The sequence below is a fragment of the Amyelois transitella genome, chromosome 15 (assembly GCF_032362555.1).
Source record: "Amyelois transitella isolate CPQ chromosome 15, ilAmyTran1.1, whole genome shotgun sequence".
In the NCBI taxonomy this organism is placed as follows: Eukaryota; Metazoa; Arthropoda; class Insecta; order Lepidoptera; family Pyralidae; genus Amyelois; species Amyelois transitella.
In genome coordinates this window covers 4,683,649-4,706,088 of record NC_083518.1, presented here as the reverse complement: position 1 = coordinate 4,706,088, position 22,440 = coordinate 4,683,649, and the positions used below count along the sequence as shown (strand labels likewise).

Sequence of the window (22,440 nt, the reverse complement as noted above, 5' to 3'; positions counted from 1 at the left end):
TAATACAATACTTTGAGCATTTAATTGGACAACATTAACTAGATGATATCGTTTTGAAACAATTATTGAATTAGAATTTCTTAAACTGGTGCAACCATTGTCAGAAAATGATCATGTTGGTATACCTATCTTCTATATATTAAGTAAGTAGGTACTTATATGATTTTTAAACGCTCATCGAAGCGCGGGTCACAAAATATTCTTAATCTCAAAACGTTGATCCGACATCCTATTACGAAAAGAGTAATTAAGAAATTTTATTATTTATTTAAATTTATATTTTTCTATCAGAACTAGCTGTCCTGACAAACGTTGTTTTGCCATGTAAATCATTTTTATGTAATTTCTAGTTAGTAAAAATGTTAAGGGTGGACAACCCTTATCACTAAGGGACCACTCAATATGCTAAAAAATCAAGCCGTTTCGGAGGAGCATGAAAGCCAACATTGTGACACGAGAATTTTATATACATATAAGAAGAATTATAGTCCAAAAAAGTATTCTTTACATCGTCAAACTTCCATGCTTGCTTTATCGTAAAATCTTGTCACATCTAAAATTTTCTCTTAAAATTTAACGAGCGAAGAAACATCGTAGAGTGTTATTTATTTTCCTCGAATTTCACGGCGGACCGTTGTCTGGAGCCTAATTAAAAATGAAGGAAACTTTATATCCTCAAGTTTATTTAGAAAATAAATATTCTGTGCTGTTCCAAAAACATCAATGAATATAAATGAGGCGTTTAATAGAATAACCAAATGGGAACGTATAAGGCTTGTATATAAATCTCGTATTTCAGCTTCTAGTGTTTTGCATAGCAACTGAAATGATTGAATAATTTTTTTAGATAAATCATTTATTTACAGGTTAAAACGATTCCACGTTGAAGTGAAATAAGAAGTAGGATCTTTAAAGATTATGTTATCATCTGGTATCAAATATCTGACTGATAGCAGGTATCGCAATAACTCATGATTTAAATATGTAGCAGTATCTCTCGTTGATAAATCTATAAGTATCTATATATTATAAAGAAATATTTTATTATGATTTTACAATTTGTTGATTATTTGATACGGTTAATCATATGTGATGGAAAAATAATACTCTTTCAATCATATTCGAAAAGTCATAATGAAACACATGTATTATGATATGGCTCCGCCCGCGTAAACCAAAAAATCTCATTTATTTGTCGCCAATCAGAGACCTGAATCAAGGTCAGGGTTGTTTTTATATATTTTTCAAATGATGAACAAGTGCATTTATGAACTATTTTAAAACCTAGAGAAAGATAATTAACAGCCAGAACAAAAACATTAAGCCCTTGATTGACATTACCAATAGAAACAAGCGGTGAACTGTGTCAGTAATCCATTGAGAATTTTCGTGAGAATCGCTTTACAAAGAACCGAACACAATAACAAATTGAAAGATTAATCGAATGCAATGACATACTTATGAGAAAAATGGTCGTTTTACAATGGAGACTACGTTCCCAACTTTACCCGTGTTTTAAGAGCACTATCAATCATAGAACAGAATTTTGGCAATTAATTATAGGTTAAGATGCCTACCTAAAATATAGAAGAACGATGACTGAACAATACACGAAGAATTCTGCAAACTCTCAGAGCACGAAACTGCTGTTACCGATCTGTGATTCTGATTATATTTGTCAACATTTAAGTATTTGAGCTGTTGAAAACCCCAAGCAGAATTCATGAATATCATCAACTTTAAAGATCAACGATTGAATGTAGTCCCTGAGGGTGCACAAACAAAAAGTTTATATTTTAACCTTAAAATTTTCGCCGACGTGGACAGATAACGAGGTGAACTTTTTATCTTCTGAATAATGAAGACAAAGCTGACAAAAGTTTGTCTAAGTCGCATTTGTATATTTATGAAAGTAATAATATATATCTATATCGTTATGATTTGTTATCTCTCGGAAAATCAAGTTTTATAAGTTTAACTTAACATATAAGGTCCTTGATCTTTTTGATTATAGTAGGTATGAAAATGAATTAGGGTTTGATATCTTTAATTATTCACTATAATATAAGAGCTACATCGTCTTCCTTTTTAACTTATACCTTTTACTTGGGGCCTCCCTTATCCTTCTACCACACACCGGACAATCTTGAGCCATCCAGGCATCTAAGTGGTATTTTAGGTCTTTTACAGAACATCTTCTTTATATAGAGCTACATCAAAGCAAAACATGTTTGGGACAACATCATTTGCCTGAAGACTAAAATAGGCATTTAGTACTCTAGGGATCCTTACGCTTCTGCCAAATAATAAACGAATGCTAAACCGAATCTCTTCTTAAGTGTTAATCATACAATACCTCATTATCACCTTCAAGTCTCCGACACAAACAGAACTGTTTCAGTCTTTCGACAGAAGTGCAACATTTCGCCGTGTCCAGTAAATACACATTCAATACTTGCATCACTTTCCCCATCACACTATTCTATCGACGCATCTGATTTAGTAAATTAATACTTCGGAACTTTTTCGATTATTCGATTTTCTGTTTTCTAAAAAGCGTGCATTTTGTGTGAAGAGTATGCAAAGACTGCGTTATCAACAGCTGGCTATCTCAAGTTTCACGGTGATATTGTGCGATGTGACGATGATTGCTGATAACGCGTACACTTTCAGGGATATTTACTAATGCAGTACTTTTAATTGATTTTTCTGAATACATTCCATCTCGACCATGTATGCTTATACATATATTAAGCATAAAACCCAAAGATATTAAAATCGTAACCGCAATTTAACCTTGCATTCTATTTTATAATACCTGACCTACTTGATTACTTCGATAACAGCTACATTAAGAGCGGTTGCAAAAATGCATATCTTTTTACATAATAACCATTTCACTTTTGCGAATATTTCGGCATCGATATTACACATATTTACTTAGATCCATTTAAATTGCTTAACATCGATTTTTTCATTTGAAGGAGTTTACTGTAAAGATATTACAGGTTAATTTATAGTCATTTATTCGTTATTTTTAAAAACGAGTTTAGTTACAGAAAGTTCAAATAGACATAATGTGTATGTGTTTATAAATAGACAAAGTGCAGGTGATAGGACAGCCAGCGAGACCTTGCCTTGACATCGAAATGTCGCCATTTGATCCATGCCAGAATCGATTCACTCGCAATACTATTGTTATATTATTATCCATGATGTCATCACAAAAACAAACTGTTTAGTACATAAGTAAGTTTTCTGTAACTGACTGTAAGTACAGTGGTACTTACAGTTAGTTACAGAAAATTATACTACCTTTGTAGACACATCGAAGGTATTACTTTCTCTATGGCACACTTTACATTAATGACAGAGTAACATACATCTAAGTTATTAAATATATTTAAAGTTAACTAGTGATATTAGATTTTGCTTTTACGACATATTTAAAAATAAACATATTAAAACTAGACACCTTTGTATATAGATCTTATTTCTGAAACAACAGTAAAAGTTGTTTAAAAATAAAATTTGCCATAGGAGATACCGCTAGTATAACGTCGTGACGAGTGGGATAAATGAAGGCTAGAAATAGGAGATTGGTAATGAGAAAGACGAAATTTTTTGGGTGTATATATTCTGTGTATTTCGGTTGTATATAAAAACGTCTATTTTCCTAATCAAAATGGAAACCTTTATTTGTGAGACCAACCCAAAATATCTAAAGTCACATTGATCCATACAAATACCTACTTTATGCAAATCATCATTGTCTTCTCACTGACAGTATATTGAGTATTGACGATATACTATGCTGTGACGATTTTCTCTACCATTTGTCACTTATTTTTCACACACAAAGTTTGAAGCTCGTATGCCTACGTCAGAACAAATATCTGTATGATTAGTTTTGGCTGTTTATTCATCTACCTTTTCCCTTTAAAATACTAAAATATAAAACGTAAATGCTACTACTTTATTAAGATATCTTTAGCAGACAATGAAATAGCGTGGCTAATCGTAAAATACAGCCTGAAACCGTAAACTACTTACGCAGTTATTTATGTTTGCTTCGTAAAATGGTGGAAAACATTGGTCACTAGGGAATCGTTAACATTTTTTTTCTTTTGCTATATCCTTAAATAAATGAAATTGAGTTTCTATGTCTATTTTATGATTAAAGAATAACTTAATGCGCCTTCTCTACATTTTGTGCAATAAAATATTAAATAAATAAACCAAAACTTCTTAATTTTCTTGGACCAATAAATATTATTATTGCGAAACCAAGATGATATAAATAAGAATAATCTATTGGTTTTTTTTTTGCGGATATTGTAAGTCAGATATATTACTTTGCTATTGTCATGTATCATTAAAGAATCAAGTACGAGTTATTGTCATCCAAAATACGAAAGCCTATTTATTTCTTACTATATTCTTTCTTCAGAATCATTCTACTGTTTGAAAAAAAGTGTTGGTCATTGCCTTTCCAAGAGAGAAATAAAAGACGCGTAATTTAATAAACGAATGTCTTTAGTTTTAAACAAGTAGGAACTAGGCCATTTCCTATTGCATCGGGAAAATGTATTTAGCAAAGAAAGTTCCAGCTGAGCTAATTTAGAAAATGTAGGAAATTGAACAAGCAAGCGAAATAATTAAATGGAAAAGTAATGAAAACTATATTTTAACAAATATATACCTATTTTTGATTAGCTTTTGATGGACCTTTATTTGCGTGTACTAATTAACAGATTTATTTACAGATACACTACTACTACCTAATATACTAACTAATATACAGATTTATTTTCGCATTTATAATATTGTATTTAATAATGAGATTTAGTTGACCAACCTTGAGAGCCTTCAAATCTATGTGACCAAGCCATGAGATAGATGAAGGCACTGTTGTATTCTCAGTTAGTACTATACTTGTATCTACTGCTTTTGTTTTCCAAACAGTAATTTCTATTCAACATGTCTTACATACTCATACCTACGACAGTTCTCCAAGGATTTGAATACACGTTAAAGTAAAAGACTAAAAGACGATTTACCTTCTCAGCAGATTTCGCTAAGTCGAAAATGCGATACTTTTGTCATCCCATCTTTGAAGTGATGCGAAGTGGAAACTGGGAATTCCAAGTTTTATCGTAAAAATAAATAGCAAAAATTTGGCTGAGAATCACTCTGTAATCACTTGTTGAGAGTGTTGTTGACTTTCAATGACTTTGGTAAATATATTTGTAATTATTATAAGTTAAAAATGAAATCGTAACATTTCAAGTAAAACATTTGACAAAGTATGCATGATTATAAACAAAACTTTAAGAAACAATTTAATAATGCGGCGTCGCATCTAAAAGATATGTATATTTTTTATATAAAAAAAATGTCTGATGCAAAAATTACCATAACACAAGGCTGCCGGTCAATAATAATTAACATAACATTTTTAAGTACTTAATACTTTACGCTCGAACATAATATGAGATAATTAAAATAAAATTTTAATTAAAAGCATTATGTAAGCGATCCGGATTTTGTGTTATGAAAATGGCTGTTCATTTATCAAAATAAAGATCTCTCATTTGGAAACATTATGTTTGTTATGTAAACTGAGGTGATAAACAAATTATTCATGACAATGTAGTTTATAATTCTGTGGGGACCATATTGTTGCTACTTGCGACCAATTCATAAATAAAACTCATTTGTGATTACGACTCCATTCGCAGCGCGTTTCACCAACTTTGTTATTTATACCATTTCTACGTTAACAGGGGTTAAATTGAAAAAGGTTGATGGTTTGGGCTTGTTGAGAGGATGGATGAAAAGAGATTAATAAATGTTATTTATAAAGCACAGCTGATTGGGAAGGTCGATTTCCGTAAACGTAAGCAGAACTGTCAAAACATTAGGGGTCTTAAGTAGGGTGTTATGAACATTGAAAAGGTACTCGCAATCTTCGAGCGTATTTCAAGAAGTAAGGTTTGAAATGTCATTTTATTTTTAAATTCCCTGAATATTCAACCTAATAGTGCGGTGTAAAAATAAAAATACTGGTTTTAGAATTTTTGTTTTATTGAACATGTATAGCTTCGATTAAACAAAAAGCGCTTTGTTATTTTAACGAATATCTATAATAACTGCGGTAGAGTTAATACTCGCACGTAATGAAATAGCGACTATGTTTACCACGATAAAGGGTAGGATAAAATTTAATTATAATTTTTATCAGTGCGTAAACACCTCCCACACGGGACCAATGGGTTAATTTGGGGGAATCCTCTTAATTGAACCCTGTCGTAAACCACATTAATATTTCACGACAATCCATATTTAGACCGCAGCTTATTTCAGCAAGCTAAAATTAACCATAAAATCAGGACGGTTGAAAGTGGAAGATATAGGTACTACTTATTTAGTCAATTCGTCAGATATGCTGTTGTTTTAAAAAACGGAAAATGTTATACATAAAATTCTCAAAGTTGACCCTTGCCAAGTTAACTTTAAATAACAACCAAATAATACGTACACATTGTATAATTTATAGGTAAATATTTCTGTAATCAAAAATTTAATTGCGTGAAGCCAGTTAGAGATAATAAATACACTAAAAAAAAACAGTGAAAAGAGAACCGTTACCTTTTACGTGTAGATCAAGGAAGCGATGTACTATCTCGATAAAAATACCTTCAAGTTATAAACGAAAGCGTGTTCTGCAGGTGCACATTTCAAACTTAGAACAAAAACACACCTGATTGAATTTTCACTGCGTCATTCCATCCCTGTCCTACATTTGCTTTGATCAATGGAACGAGAGAGACAAAAGACAGTAGGGTGAGCATTGATTCCACAGATACGGACATGGTCTGGTGTTGAACATTGGTCGCCATGGTGACAATGCTGCCCACGTACTTCCCGTTTCCTGTTTTAATGAATAGTACAAATGGTAACTTATTGAATGGGAAAGTTTTGCATGATGTTTGAATAAAAAGATAATTTTAATAGAAACGAGAATATCGGAACTCTTTTCTATGTAGGTTGATTTTACATCGGTGCATTAGAGATAAAATTATTCTGTGTAATGTTTAAAACATTAATGTTATCGCTTACCAAAAGCAAGACGAAAAAAGAAACGAAAGATATATGATAACCCTTCATTTGAATTTGAAAAGGATTTATATAAGTATTTTTTTTAAGTTGTATAGAGGAGGTACATAGTTAGAAAAGACAATGTTCTAACATGTAAAGAGGTTGACACTAAAATTGTAAACAGGTGCCTTGGCGCTCTGGAGTATACACTCAACATTTATCTGGACGTGTAAGGTAATATTAATTTAGCCGACAAGTTTCAATTTACACCGCCAATCCCTGAGGTGTCCTTAACATGAATGCCTTAATTTGCAACGCTGTGTTATACACCTCCGCAAGTATTATCAAGAGTAAAATACCACCTAAATGCCCAGTTCCAATTTTATGGGAATATTAAAATCTTTATCAGCATCGCAGGATAGTTATTAACAAATTTGCAGGTCTAAGTAAATAGCTGTTAAGTTAAATTTATATTTAGTTTTATGGATCAAGATTGTGGGTTGTCATGATTAATTCTTACCAAGAAAAAAAGCTTTACTAAAAATTAAACAACAAGGTTTTAGTAAAACCTTTTCAATACAAATTCTATTCAAGGCTCAAACAATCGAGGTTTACAAAACTGAGTACAAATTCAATGCCAAAATTATTCTCTGAAATACATTTAATGTCTTTACAAAACATCGCCAAATCTTCGTAGATATGGCCACAAAAACCTATAAATAAATCTCAAATCTTATAACAATTACATACAAACATATAAACAATTTTTTATCCATTTCGGGGTAGACAGAGCAAACAGCAAAACTAGCAAAAACTTAAAAGCCACGTTCAGCGGCATGGCTAAATGATGGAATTCAGATTCAAATAGTGACAGGTTGCTTGCCTATCGCCTTCAAGAAGAATCACATCATATAATGTTCTCAAATCTCATAATATATCGATGTGGTCCTAATGAAAACAACGCCAAATCGCCGTTTCGTATTCAGTGAAGCGTGCTCCTTTCTTGGTTATTGTTATCCGTGATTCATCATGTGTCGCGTCCTTTATTCCAATTACTTCATTCATAGCCTGATACATTGCCAACTATCGATACGAGGCAAAGGTCGATTCGATTTGAAAGAAACCAAGCGATACACATCAGTCATGTGTTGTTATTAAGTAACATTTTTTTAATGATGAAAGAAAACGTGAGTAGCCAGCTAATAAAAAGTTGTTAAGTAGTTGGTCTCCTGTTTTTTATACGAATGACAATTAAATAATTTTAATATTGTTTGTGATCATTCGAGCAAAATCGACATTTTGGTGACCCTACGTCTTCATAATAGCACGTACAATTGAAGCACGCGCAACCTGTCAGAGCTGTGACAAACCGGAAAAGACAGCGTTTGTAATTCGAACGACACATCGAACAGACGCCATTATGAGATAATTTCATATTTCGGATGAAGGGAAGCGAATATCTTACAATGTTAAAATGAATTATGTTGTCCTTAGAACTTTAGAAATTAGGTTTAGGAATTCTTATACAGTTAAAAATGAAAATAAATTATTAAATTAAATACTCTTTGAAATAAGGATTGGAAATGCTTCACAATGTTTTCTCTTCTTCGGATATTTTTCCTGCTTCAGTACTTATAAATGGTTTACAATTGTCCTTCAAAAACAGTACGTTATTGAAAAATCGTAAGAGCCTTAAGTATTTCGTTTTACATAATTTTATTTCGCTTTATACCTGAATTTAAATAACCATTATTTATTGTGCTCGAAACCGGTTTATGTTATTCTTAAGAAGGATTACAGGTATACCTACGGCCACCTGAGGCAGCCGTTCTTAAAACCAAACAAGTATACAAAAGTAAGAAAATGTACAATTATGATACAAATTGATAATTTATCCTTATGAGCATTAAAACGTGATCCACAAAAATAATGCAAAAAAAAGAAGTGAATCTTCTATTCGAATCAGGAAAACGCAATAATTCAGAAAACAAGATTTTTTGTATCCTTTCGATTCAGGCACAAGCCGGGCTTTCATATCTGATAAGTATTTAATAGATGACTTCTATGTTTTTAAGTTGTGTTAGGAAGTGTTTATAAGTAAAAATTAAAGTCATATCAAGTTAACTTGCATGGAGCTCTGCAAAAATAAATCTCGCTGGAATAGAGAACCTAAGATTATTCAATAGTTAATGTATTTAAGGATGTAAATAAGCAGCTGGTTTAACGAAATATTAATATCTTGTTGTTTCAACTAGGCAAGTAGCTAAAATTTAATTACGGCGTCGTCACAGAAATAATGAGGTTTTGCTCATTACTGAAGATCGGATTATGAATGTTGTTTTATAAGTTACGAAAATATGTTTTTTTTAAACAGGCCCTTAAATTTTTAAATACTTTGAAATTATAAAAGGCCTTTGCGATAAAGTTTTAAAGTAAAAATATGAAGGTAAATAATGGCATTGTTGAGTGGAAGAGAACGTCGCTTGAGTATAGATTTCTATAAAAATATAAATTATAGACATAAGATTAAAGTTTATGCTACTTCCTCAGTCACGACCAAGCTAAGGAATCATCATAATAAGAAATCTTCTTTATTTAAATCGAATGCTCTACTTTCATATATAAGCAGTAGGCACTCGTGGATGTTGTGTCTATTGATAGGTACTATAACAAAATTTGGAAAAATAGTGACAAAAGTAATCTGATAAAAGCAGGTAAGTATATTTTAACTAGCTGTGCCCGCAACTTCGTCCGCGTGGAAAAGTTATTTTGGGCATTGAAGCCCTCAAGGATGAAGAATTTTCCCCGTTTTTTTTTCATTTTCCAATCTTTCTTTGCTCCTTATAGTTGCAGCGTGATGTTATAAAGCCTAAAGCCTTCCTCGATAAATGGTCTATTCAACGCAGAATTTTTTTTAATTCGAACCAGTATTTCCTGAGATTAACGCGTTCAAACAAACAAAGTCACTCGTTACTATATTGGTGTCTATCAATTTCTAATTTGATTAACCAGTTCAATATTATAATCATAAAAATTTGTCCAACTTAAATTTAATATGAAATATATAAGCTAAGTTATACGGTCTTCAATCAATTATCATTGCAGTTTGCAATATATATACCACAATATGGATTTTCACCAATACAATAATGGATGAGGAAAGTTTTTAAATCCTTTGCGAATCGGAGTGGGTCAAGATTACATTTCTAAAGAGTAAAATTTCTGCTTAGAATATTCGAATGCTTCCAGATTTTTATTTGAGTAAGAAGATAAAAACGGTCTGTTCACCTTTACCTAACTACCAACTTAATTAAAGTGACAAGATAAATCTACAAGTTAACGAGAGTTTTTAGTCAATATTAAGAGGATGCCTCTACATAGACGTCATTACAGATATCTGTATGTAATTTCTGTGAAATTCGTTTTGTGCTTTCGCTTGTGCCTACTATCTTGTAATAATCCTATTATAGTACAAGACGTAGCTCCACGTCGATAGATAAAATACGTTACGACAGTTTTCCTTTTTCAAAATACGAAATTTTTCATTTATAAACGAATTATAGACAATCAAATGTTACAAAGTTACATGTTTCATAGGGAGTAAAACTCAAGGGAACAATATGGACATTTCCCGGCTGTCAATGCTCTAGTAAGAGCTCCACGGGTCTCTCACAGCTCGTCCTGTAGCACATTATGTAAGCGAAAGCGATGCAGATACTACAGGTGTAATTTACATAAGAATAGACGTGCTTTGTGATCATTCGTATATATAAGTATAGGTCGCGCGGTGGTTTAAGAACGCTCGGCAAAAGTAGAAGGGGCATGCGCAGTGATCAATTTTTAGGTCTATTAGGTGGGACGAGGAGAGAGGGGGGGCGGGTGTGCGCCGACGGCGACACGTATTGGTGGATTAGTCACTCTTTACTTCCCGCGTTGAGTTCGCGCGTCCCGTGTCTCTTGGGTACTGTTGCGCACAAATTGTTTTATCGTATTTGTACGCGACAACTTAAAATAATATATCAATTCTCAAACAGTACAAGTCGCCCCTACCCTATGTCCGTCCACGGTTGAATATAACTATGTCAAATTTCATCAAAATTGGTTCAGCCAGGTCAGGTTAAGTGTGAAAACTGAACATGCATACACACATACACATTTTCGCATTTATAATATAAGTAGGGATTATAAGTATTTATAAGGCACAAAATCCATACTAACATTATAAGTATATTATAAGATATGGATATACATAGTTAAATAACCGAGTTAAAACATAGGCTACTTTTTTTTGGAAAATCACGCGGGCGAAGTTGCGGGACAACAGCTAGTATTAAATAAATAAAAAAAAAACATTTCCCTTAGCATTTTTGAGCGCGAATGTACACATGCGCCGTTTGCCCCCACTATTTTTTCCGAGCGTTCTTTAACCACCGCGCGACCTATATCTTCAATTAAAATTATTTTAAGCAAGCTTTCTTTACACGCAGTCCAACGTTTTTTATTAGCAATATTAGCAAGGAACTGTTCCGCAATAATCATTATGGTAAAAGTAAACCTGAACTTCTTAAATTTAAATTACTACTGGATAAGGGTCCGTATTGAGTGAGAAGATGATCTCCACACGGAAAAGATATGTCCCAATCCCTAAATATAATAAATGTGAAAGTTAATATGTTAAATATAAATCGTGTTATTTTTGTTTTAAGATTTACCTCTACGCGTAATCTACAAAATTGAAATTTTCTTGAAATTTCGCGTACATACAAAGAGACTGGAGAAGGAAATATGAGGTTTACTTCTCATCTCGGTATAAACTAAAGCTTCCGTGGGATTAAGATTAAAAGCTAGTTGACATAAACTAAACAATAATCTTATTAGGAAAAAAATAAACTACTGTCGGGTTCAAGACTTACAAACGCATGCATGCAACGATAAGTTAGATAATGAGGCTAAATAAGAAACCTGTCTTATTCTCATGACGTAAGACTTATCTGAGATACAGATCCCTCGTGAACTGAGCCAGCTGTTAGCCTTGGAGGCTTCGGATATTTCTGTCCGAGGAATGAGGACATCCACCAGTTACATAACTGCGGATTTCTTGCCCTTAGGGTCGCACTATATTAAGACATTTTCCTTGCCGTAAAAATCCTTTGCACAAACGTGTGAGTCAGAAATAAAAACAAATAAGGGCCCAAATAGGGGCTTATTTTGTGTTGTAATTAGACGGATATAAGGTTTCTGTCTGCTTTATGACTTGGCTTAATTATTCATTATGTTACTTTTGCCCGGAGCTACACTCCCGTTCAATTTGCTAAATGAATTACTATCTATGTTAGAATTATTTGCATTAATTATATTCAGATTTTCATGTATGTCACTCATTTCCTTTTCCTTTTTTAGAAGATTCCTGCTTTGGCTAAAGTTCCTAGTGCAAAGAAGTAACAAAGCAAGTTCATATTATTTTTATTATAACATGACAAATATAATTGTAAAAGAATATGCCAATTTAGTTGAAAAAGGACATTGCCTATTATCCTTTATCAAACACCAAATAGCCTGTAGATGTAATTTCTAAATTTATATCAAATATCAACGACCCGAGTTGAACATGAACTGTTTAATTGAAAGGCAACGAAATTAATAATAGAGTTGATGGAATAGATTTCATTTAGATTAATTAAAGCGGCTGTCTGCAGTTAATTTTAGTGGACATCATTTGGATTTAAATGAAATTTTGTAATTTTTGAATAATATTAACACCGGAAGTTGTGAAAGAAAAAATCTAGGAACTGTCCTAGTTTTTAGTTCAGTAAATTAAATAAATGATAAATTTTAAAAATACTCGTACATAAATTTTTCACGAAAACCGTTACCATATAATGTAAATGACTTATTTGATAAGTCCTAATAAGTTTTTACATTTATTTACATAATGTCTTTATGTTCTTAAATATTTCTTCAAAGCATTAATCGTTTGAAATAAATACTGTATACTGTAAATAGATAGTCACATGCTTTATATTTGACGAGCGAGGGACATTAATAACTTAAATGTATGTATAGATACAAAAATGGGACTGCCATCGTGGTATTGTATTATATGCTTTATTAATAAAACTAATAAACTATTACTATTTTCTATTTTGACTGCAGAAAGTAGGTAAGTTTAAAGTTTGCTTATTTGAGTTAGAATTTTAGTAATATGTAACAGACATAGTCGCTTACATACACGCCATAGTCTGCATAATCGCTGTGAGAATTCCAGAGGCGGCGTAACTTACGAAATTTCTGGAATTATTCACCGTGATCACTGTCATCTTGTAAGGCTTGGAAACTTGTCATGTGACCTAAGATAACTTCAAATTCTAGGCAAGTTTAGTTGTTTTCTTAATTATGTATACTTAGTTATTATATATTTAGTATCCTTATGATCATATCTATTTATTTGTAATTTAAATTAATTGCTTGCATATTTAATATTTTTTCGATATCTTTCAGGAATTTACCACTTTTATACTTAAATTATTACAAAATTCTTAGCTTAGACTGACAAGGGTTGTAGATGCTATACAAAATCGTGAATTCAACTAACATTTGACTGCACAACCTATCTTGTTGTTGAATGTTCAGACTATAAACACAGAAGGTTAGTTTGTGCATCCGTGACATTGTATTATAGTTATTACCATTGGATAGACACGGCATCACGTACCATTCATAATGCTATACAATATTGTTGTTCCTTCTAGTCGAGTTTGTTAACTTGTCTTACGAATGCCTAGTGTAGTGAAATGCCTGCAGTGTATGCAATCATTATTAAATATTCTTGTTTTCTAAATACATCGAATTAAGAGTTACATTATGAATTTTTAGTTAAAAATATAAGCTTCAAGCGACTGTCACCCAATTCGCACTAAGTGGCAATATACTTACAACCCCAAGTCAAAGATTATTTCCTTTTCTATATATATAAATATACACGCAAATTCTAAGTTCAACCAATTACGCTAAGTCTCATATGTTCCTCATGGAAATAAATGTGTAATACGTAGACAGATATATATTTGATTATGTTAAAGGATTGATTTGAAATTCAATTCCCTTTGACGAAATTAGACGTACCGGAAAAATCCATTACATTTTACCAAATTCTCAAAGGAATAAGGATTTTTGTAGATATATGCCATTATAAGTATTCTTGGACGTGAAAGATAAGTTATTTTTATATTAAGATTATAATTTAAGAAGAAAATATTCAATCAAACAGAATACAGCTTTCAATTGACTAATAATTAAGCGTAACCTATAATAATATTCTGTATGCATTAACGGATTTCGTGCTACTAAAAAGACAATTTAGGACAAAACATAGTATGCCAGAGAGAAAAAAATATATAAAAAAGAAAAAAGTTATGTTAATATGTTTTATTATTATTTTTTTACGCAGATTTTCTTTAACTGGCTCTTCATAATGGGAACTACAAACTCAAACTAGTCGAGAACATTTGAAATTTAAAACCTGATATTATCCCAGCCTGTTACAAGATCCCGCGGTACTTTAGAACCGGGATTACATTGATAAGGGTAAAAATTTATATGCCGAAATATAACTCAATGGCTGAGAATTTAATAATTTACGAGATACGCCCGACCAAAATACTGTATCAGAAATAAAATGTATAATAATAAAGCTTGCCCGTTATTATGTGGGGATAAATTAGTGAAACTAGTGAATATAAATTAAATTATCTGTAAGAAAGCTGAGCTAAGTTTTATAAAAATTTCATTCATTCATACATTCATATTTTTTTATTTTTAAAATATAAGGATTGAAAGAAAAAAAAAAGTAACAAAATTTTTCTATATTTTACTTAGTATCTCTTTGATCTTTTGCTAGTTATTTATTAAGTATATTATATATTTATTTCAAACATTACTGCTAACAGCTGTTGTATCTACTCTCAGTTTGGAAACTTAAGTTTGATAAGTAAATTATCATTTTCAGTACCAGCTTTTTTTGTTAATGTGACATACGACGTATGATGATACATTCCAATTGACTAAACAAAACGTTTTTGACAAGGGTAATTAGCAACTTAAACCCACAGATGTTTCAACATTTTATACTTTTCGGAAACCATTTTTTTAAAACCAAGGCCGACCATTCAAAAGAATCGTCAGTAGTATTAAAAGTATTGGAATTTACAGATGATGTAATTAAAAATTACAAATTACGTGATGATTCATTGGTCAACAAACATTAGTTCAAACAACAACAATCAATGGACGCGGCATCGTCACGACCAAAAAAAAATTTCACTTTAATTACACAAAAATAACCATTCGTTTGACATAAACACTTTTCGAAAAAAGAACACCTCACTGACTATATAATTAAAAAAAACTGGAAATAAATAGTGATGTGACACTTCGGGGTAAAACGGCGCGAAGTTGCGGCGTGTACTCGCGGCAAAGGAAGGCAGCATACTGCCATTGCTTTGCCAAGCCAGTCAGTATTCCGATCGGACGAGACTGCAGACCGGCTTGGCCCTACTACGACCCGGATTACGAACAACTCTCTACATTTACCGAGCACTTACATTTTTTAGTTAAACATGTCCCAAGTTTAAATAACAAAAAAATGTGAATCGGGTAATTAGATAGACAAGAATACCTACTATAAGGTGCAAGTTCCTAAATACCTATCCTATACCTATACCTGACAAATCAAAACGTATTTTTAATTAGGTGACTTATAATTGAATGCCTCAAATTGAATTACGAAATTAATAATGTTTTGGTAACAAAAAAATTGAGCAGCATTAAAATTGTATTTAACATATTAAAAAATGTTTTATGTTTTTCTTATTAGGTAGGTAAATAATAAAAAATGTCTCATAAATGTTTTTAACCGAGAAATAAAGGTTCATATGAACAAATTTAACAGATGGATTCACGTTTTCTGGCATTAAAAAATAATAAGCTACTGAAACCCTGATCAGGTATAAATAGAATTGAAATTATGGTATACATGCAACCCACATAAATGCATTCCTACAATATTAGTTCGCGTATACGTGACTTACATAAATGTTTTACCATAAATGCATTAGATGAATATAAAAATATACTGTTGTTTTTTTCCTGGCACTAGCCAATAACCACACAACCTTTGTATACCGTATAAATAAAATCTGAATACCCGATTGTACATAATATTTAAGAGAAATTATTTGGCTACTCATCATATACATATTTCTGATATGATCGAAGGCTATATGAGAAATTAATTTTAATAAATATAAATAAATATAAATATATATGGGACAAATTACACTGATTGAGTTAGCCTCGAAGTAAGTTCGAAACTTGTGTTACGAGATACTAACTCAACGATACTATATTTTATAATAAATACTTATATAGATAAACATCCAAGACCCAGGGCAATCAGAAAAAGTTCTTTTCTCATCATGCCCTGGCCGGGATTCGAACCCGGGACCTCCGGTGTCACAGACAAGCGTACTACCGCTGCGCCACAGAGGCCGACCTTAATAAATACTCGTAACGATCTGCAATCGACAAGAAACCTGTAATACGTTTAAGTATATATATACTTGTACATATATAAGTATATATTATATATACGTAATAAGTTTTTTTTTAATTTATGTGAAGCGCATAAAAAGCCTTATCTACTACAATATACCAAAATGAATGAATAAAATTTTTAAACGAATAAGTCAGTATTCTAAGTTGAACTGTTCAAATTAACAAATTAGTATTCTTCTCAGTGTCAATTAACGATGCTGTTAAATTAATTAAGAGCTTTTGAAAGCTTCCGACGTCATCGTTTTTATAATTAATTCGGAAAGGTGTAAAATGTTTTATTTGCTTTACAATCGCACTCTGTTTAATTCAAATATCCCTTTTCCCATGATGTGCGGATTTTATTTAATCTTAGTATCATTTATAATGATAAAGAAATACGTTTTTATACCTTATTTTTAACCGAGTTCAATAAAGTTGGAGATTCATAATTCGTACGCTATTTTTTTGCTTATGACAAATAATTTGGCACAGAGGCAAACAAAATTCATAAGCATGTTATGCAAAGATGCAGGCTATTTATTATTCACATGAGAAACAGAAACTATTTAGAAATAAAAAAATCAAACACTTTTATTAAATGCGAAACGAAGGTACAATGCAAAACAAATAGGATTAAATGTAAGGAGCTCTTACATGCGAGTGAAAATTATTTTTATTTTCATTCTACCAATCGTCAAAGCAATCACTAATTTATATGTGAAAATAGTGATGAAGATAAAATATACTTTTATTTTGCACTAAAAGCTTTTACTCCCAATGATTGATAGATGAGTGATGGTTATCGAAAAAGTTATCGTGCGGACAAATGGATCGAAATAAAAGCTTTAATTACGAATTAATGCTTTTGTACTTTTTTCATAGAATCATTTTTAAATTTTTCAGGAGACGTAGAAAAAGAGGGAGGAAATATTTATAATTAAAATATATCTTCGGTTTCAAAAAAGTTAGAATGGAGAACCCTGGGTTTACGTGTTTAATCAAAGTTACACACAGATCATAAATTAAAGTACTCTGCTATCGTCAAATTAAGTCTCATCTTAAAAAAAATATGTATGAGCCTACTTAATATTATAACAAATACATTAAAATAATTTCACACTGAAAATTAACAATTTGCTATCCAAATTGTATACATTTACTACGCAAAAAGGTAATTGAAACTAATATTTCGGAACTAGAAATTTTAATGTAACTTTATTAGTACCATTTTTCAGAATGACACCTAGTACAAGAAAGATAAACCAAAGTATGTAACCTTAAAAAATCACGTAAATCGATAACGTGCTATACATAAACGATTAAAAATACCTACGTTAGAGAATAGGCAAGTTCCGTACATTAGAATAATTCTTTCCTTACCATATCAATGTATGGCACGTACGTGGATAGGTACTTAATACTTTGTCGAGTTTAAAATACTGTACACTAGTTTTTGTCTGTGACTTTATTTTTCTTAGAAATTTTGAAATCAACCTGAGCATTGGCTGATAAATATACAGACAGAAACACTAAAAAAGTAAGTGTTTTCGGCAGCCGTTCAGTATTATTGAATATGTGATTTTTTTTATAAATTTTGCCCTACGCCTGTTAGTTTGCATTTACACTGTGTATTTGCAGTAACTTTGTAAGGAAAACGGAAAAGGAAAACAGACTTTATAAATAAATTACATGTAAGTAAGTACATACTATAAATTCCAATAAATAATTATGTATTCAGACTACATATGTAACGGAGATAGGTATTTAACTCTTTATGATGAGTAAATATTACCGAGGATAATTACGATTAGACTATTAAAAATGGCAAAAATTACATATTATCGAAATTACTAAGTATTTTTTATTTACTTAAATAATAAAGTCATGATATCGTCTCTTAAAAAAATATTTTGTGGAACGAAATTAATTAAGTAAGGACATTTAAGTTTTGGTCCAAATGTTTGACGGCTGGCAGAGAATGCCATATATTACATGAAGTCCACCTGATGTACATTGTACATTTTTATGAGCAATGAAGATTTAGTTAAAGAAATTAATAAAACGCTTCAATATTTAGTTTGGTAATGAACGTAACATTTTTTAATTAAAAAAATGTAGAGTTAAAGTTAGATGGACTTAGTTTTACCTTCGCCGCGATACTATGAACTAAGAAGAAGTTTTAAGATCCCGACCGTAGTTTGTTCACATTCACCTTGTAATACTGTTAATTAGTTTCCAGATACTTTGAGATTTTAAAGAACATTTCACATGAAACTTTATTTTATATTCAAATAAGTTTTATTGGTAAAGCAAAATTATTTTACCCAAACATGCGGTTAGCAAATTAATTATCTAGTCTCTTTCTAGAAAAATCCTTTAGGAATTAGAGATAACTAATCAAAATAATATGAATTAGCTGCTGCAAAATATTTAACCATAACAAAAGTACCTATTGCCTCTTTTCCTTATTTTCATACAAACCTAACCACATCAAAGTGTAAAAATATGTAACACATAGGCTAGGCTTCAGGCCTTTGAGGGCGACCCTTTGTACACAGAAATTTACCCGAGTTTCGGTCTTAAAAAAACATTCAAAGAATTTTCTCTCTCAAAACGTCAAAGCTTTGCATTGAAAACAACTGTTTCCTTTTTTCTATCCTGAAACTAGGTTAGGTTTTGCTCCGCGTGTTTCAGTATTTGAATAAACATTGACAAAAGGGGTCGGTCGGAACGATATTCGTGGCATGGGATTGAAATAGCTATGGGAAACAATGGCTAGTTATCCAATCGTAAATATCGATATATGTATATAAATTTTTGTTCTGTATATGTATCTTATGATTTTAAAATCAAAAGTAGAATAAATGGGTATCTCTTGGATAAGTATGTAACATCTTCATCTTTATCGACACTTACCGTCAGGTGAGATGGAAAACAAATGCATAATCCAATATTTAATAAAAAATAAAAAAGATTGACGGAACTTACAGAATTAAGTACTAAGATGTTAGTTGTTCATGTGTAGTTAAAACGTTCATTTGTTTCGTTCGTTCGAGGTGAAAGGTTTAAAAAATATATACATTTTATTAAAACTATCATTTCAACGAATATTAAAACTTCATGGTCATGAAAATTATTAACAACTCTATGGGCTTATTATCATCGACTTCGTTTAATTTCTTAATTCCTAAGAGGAGGGAAAAACTATAGGAATCCAGGATTAGCGTAATACAGTTAGCCTAATCATAAATTGATAGATCCATTAAGTGAACAAATATTTTATAGGTCATATTTTCAAATCTTATTTTATTATCTTTCTACGAAAGTATGATTGAGTTCAGTGCCTTCATGCAATGACAATGTCGTAAAACGACAGTTTAAGTATTCTGGCTGCTATACGAATATAAAATTTTGAACAACGAATTATTGTAGGTATTCATACTATTAAGTCCTTTGTGATGTAAGCGGTGACAACGTTCTGGGTCATATACCCAGACACAAGCAAAACAATATTTTTGATTATTTGATGAGAGATTTGTCAACATTTTTGGATGTGCTATGTAATTAATAATCTTATTTACGTTAAATGTATTCGTGGATCCACTATTCCAGCAGTTAAATGTTGATGTTAAAAGATTGAAAGTCCACATTCAGCTGTATGGCTTAATGATAGGATTAAGATTTAAATAGACACAGGCTGCTAGGTACCTACATCATTATAAAAAGAAGTCAAATTAAAGACTTCTTTTAATTGTGAAGGTGTTTTTGAAAACACTGGGACTTTTCTTAAGGTTGGAGAGGATCATTAAATTAACACGGCTCGAGTCTCCATTCAAGACGCAACTCATACATTCATATATAGCAGATGTGTCTACTTATTAAGATAACACCAGGTGTTATGTTGTTTATAAGAGAAATTCGTGCAATTTATGATCTTTTTTCACAGAATATCGTGCCATCTCTTATTTACCCCCGACGGAAGAAGACAGGTGCTATAAGTTTGACGTGTGGAACTAAGGTACCTTAAGATAAAAGAAACTCATTCTTCTATTATTTCTTACTTTTCGAGGAAAACTTAAATTTGACCCAGCATTTTTCTTTTAATTTTATTTAATCCTCCATTGCATGTTCGAAAATCAGGTCCCTGTTACCACCAGGATGCAAAATGACATTAAAATTTCCACAAAAGAGCTAAAGCAAAGTACATTTTTATAGGTAACTGGGTAAATTTTATCACAACAAACTTCACGACAATAAAAGCTTAAGCGAAATGTGACACTGTGATTAAATATGATGCGGATTAACAAATAAATATTTTTGTATGTATATAACATAAAAAATAAGATAAATAAATCTTAATGAGGGATGGAAGTTGCGTTAATATGGTTACAAGGGTTATTTAACCATAATGTTATTTATAAAAGTCTTGTGCACCTACATAAGAGAGAACAAAATTCAATTAAAAATACTTGCATCTGCATCTGCACTTAGGTATATTGCATCAATAATTTCTCTATATCTTTTGGGTTTTTATTATAGATCGTATACACTTTTATGATAAGTAGAATACATCTATTTTCTAATAAATCGTCAAAATAGACTTGGTTTGCCAAAAAACATACAGTAAAGTAATATCGGTTTTATGGTTCTGTAGGAGGAAAATCCCGCTTGATGTATATAATTTCTGCCATTTTGCCATACCTATTATCTCCTCCTGGTTAAGATACCCTTATGTTTGGAAATATGTAACACCGGTGCAAATATATGCATTTTGATGTTTAATAAATTACAGCCAATTCAGATGTATTAAGAAACATCGCAGCAACCGACGACCTTATCACTAAAAGCGATCTTTTCCAGGTAACCTTCGAATTGTGACTAAAACTTCACCCAGAGAAAAGATAAGCAGGTGTCGCTGAGTTACCTTATAGGTAGTCTATTCTATTGTCAATATAATTAATTATGTATGTTTTAAATATAAAAAAAAAAAACAACAACATAAACATACCTAAGACAAATCACATAAATAGTAAGTAATAGTACTTAAAGTCAGGGTATGAAGCAAATCACTTGTAATCTTAGTTTTTCACTGTAAAGAGCTTCCTACATTTGTTTTGTATATTGAGTTAAAGGCAAACATATTTGAAGCAATTTAAATCCAGTTGTTAATAGACGTCAATCAGGTTAATTGTCGGTATGTAAATTTATGTAATTTTAACAGGTAACAAAACGAATGAGAAGAAACCTCAGAAATAAATACATATTATGCCGAAAGTCCTATGCCTTAGTAAAGAATATAATAATAATATGAGCGAGCAGTATAGAAGAATGAGAAAACATATAACTTAAAATAATTTTAGAAAATTATAGGTAGGTAATTACAGTAAAAATACAGCTATTCCATTGTCTAAAGTACAGGTTGTTTAAAAACCAAGTTTGACCAACAAACATGTAACAGGAAATGGAAATGGAAACAAAAGCAGACCCACAATGTGTAACGGTCACCACCTACCATACGGTGACATAAAAAGATAAATGTTGTGATAACCATTCAGCTAAAAAGCCAAATCTTTATATCACGATAAAATGTCAATGACTATCAATATTTATTTAGAATTTGTAACAAAATATTCACGAATATTAACTATGTGTCAATAGAAAAAATGAAATGTATATTGAAATATGTAGGACATTTTTGACCGTGAAACGTAGGTATTCCAAAGGCCCAAATTGTGTTAGCTGTATGTA

The 22,440-nt window shown here is 31.3% G+C and overlaps 1 protein-coding gene across 3 annotated transcripts in view; it reads right to left on the bottom strand.

Moving 5' to 3' along the window:
* The window catches only part of LOC106136321 (protein PALS1), a 96,199-nt gene that overhangs the window by 19,872 nt on the left and 53,887 nt on the right, over positions 1-22,440 (bottom strand). The gene's annotated exons all lie outside the window — the stretch shown is intronic.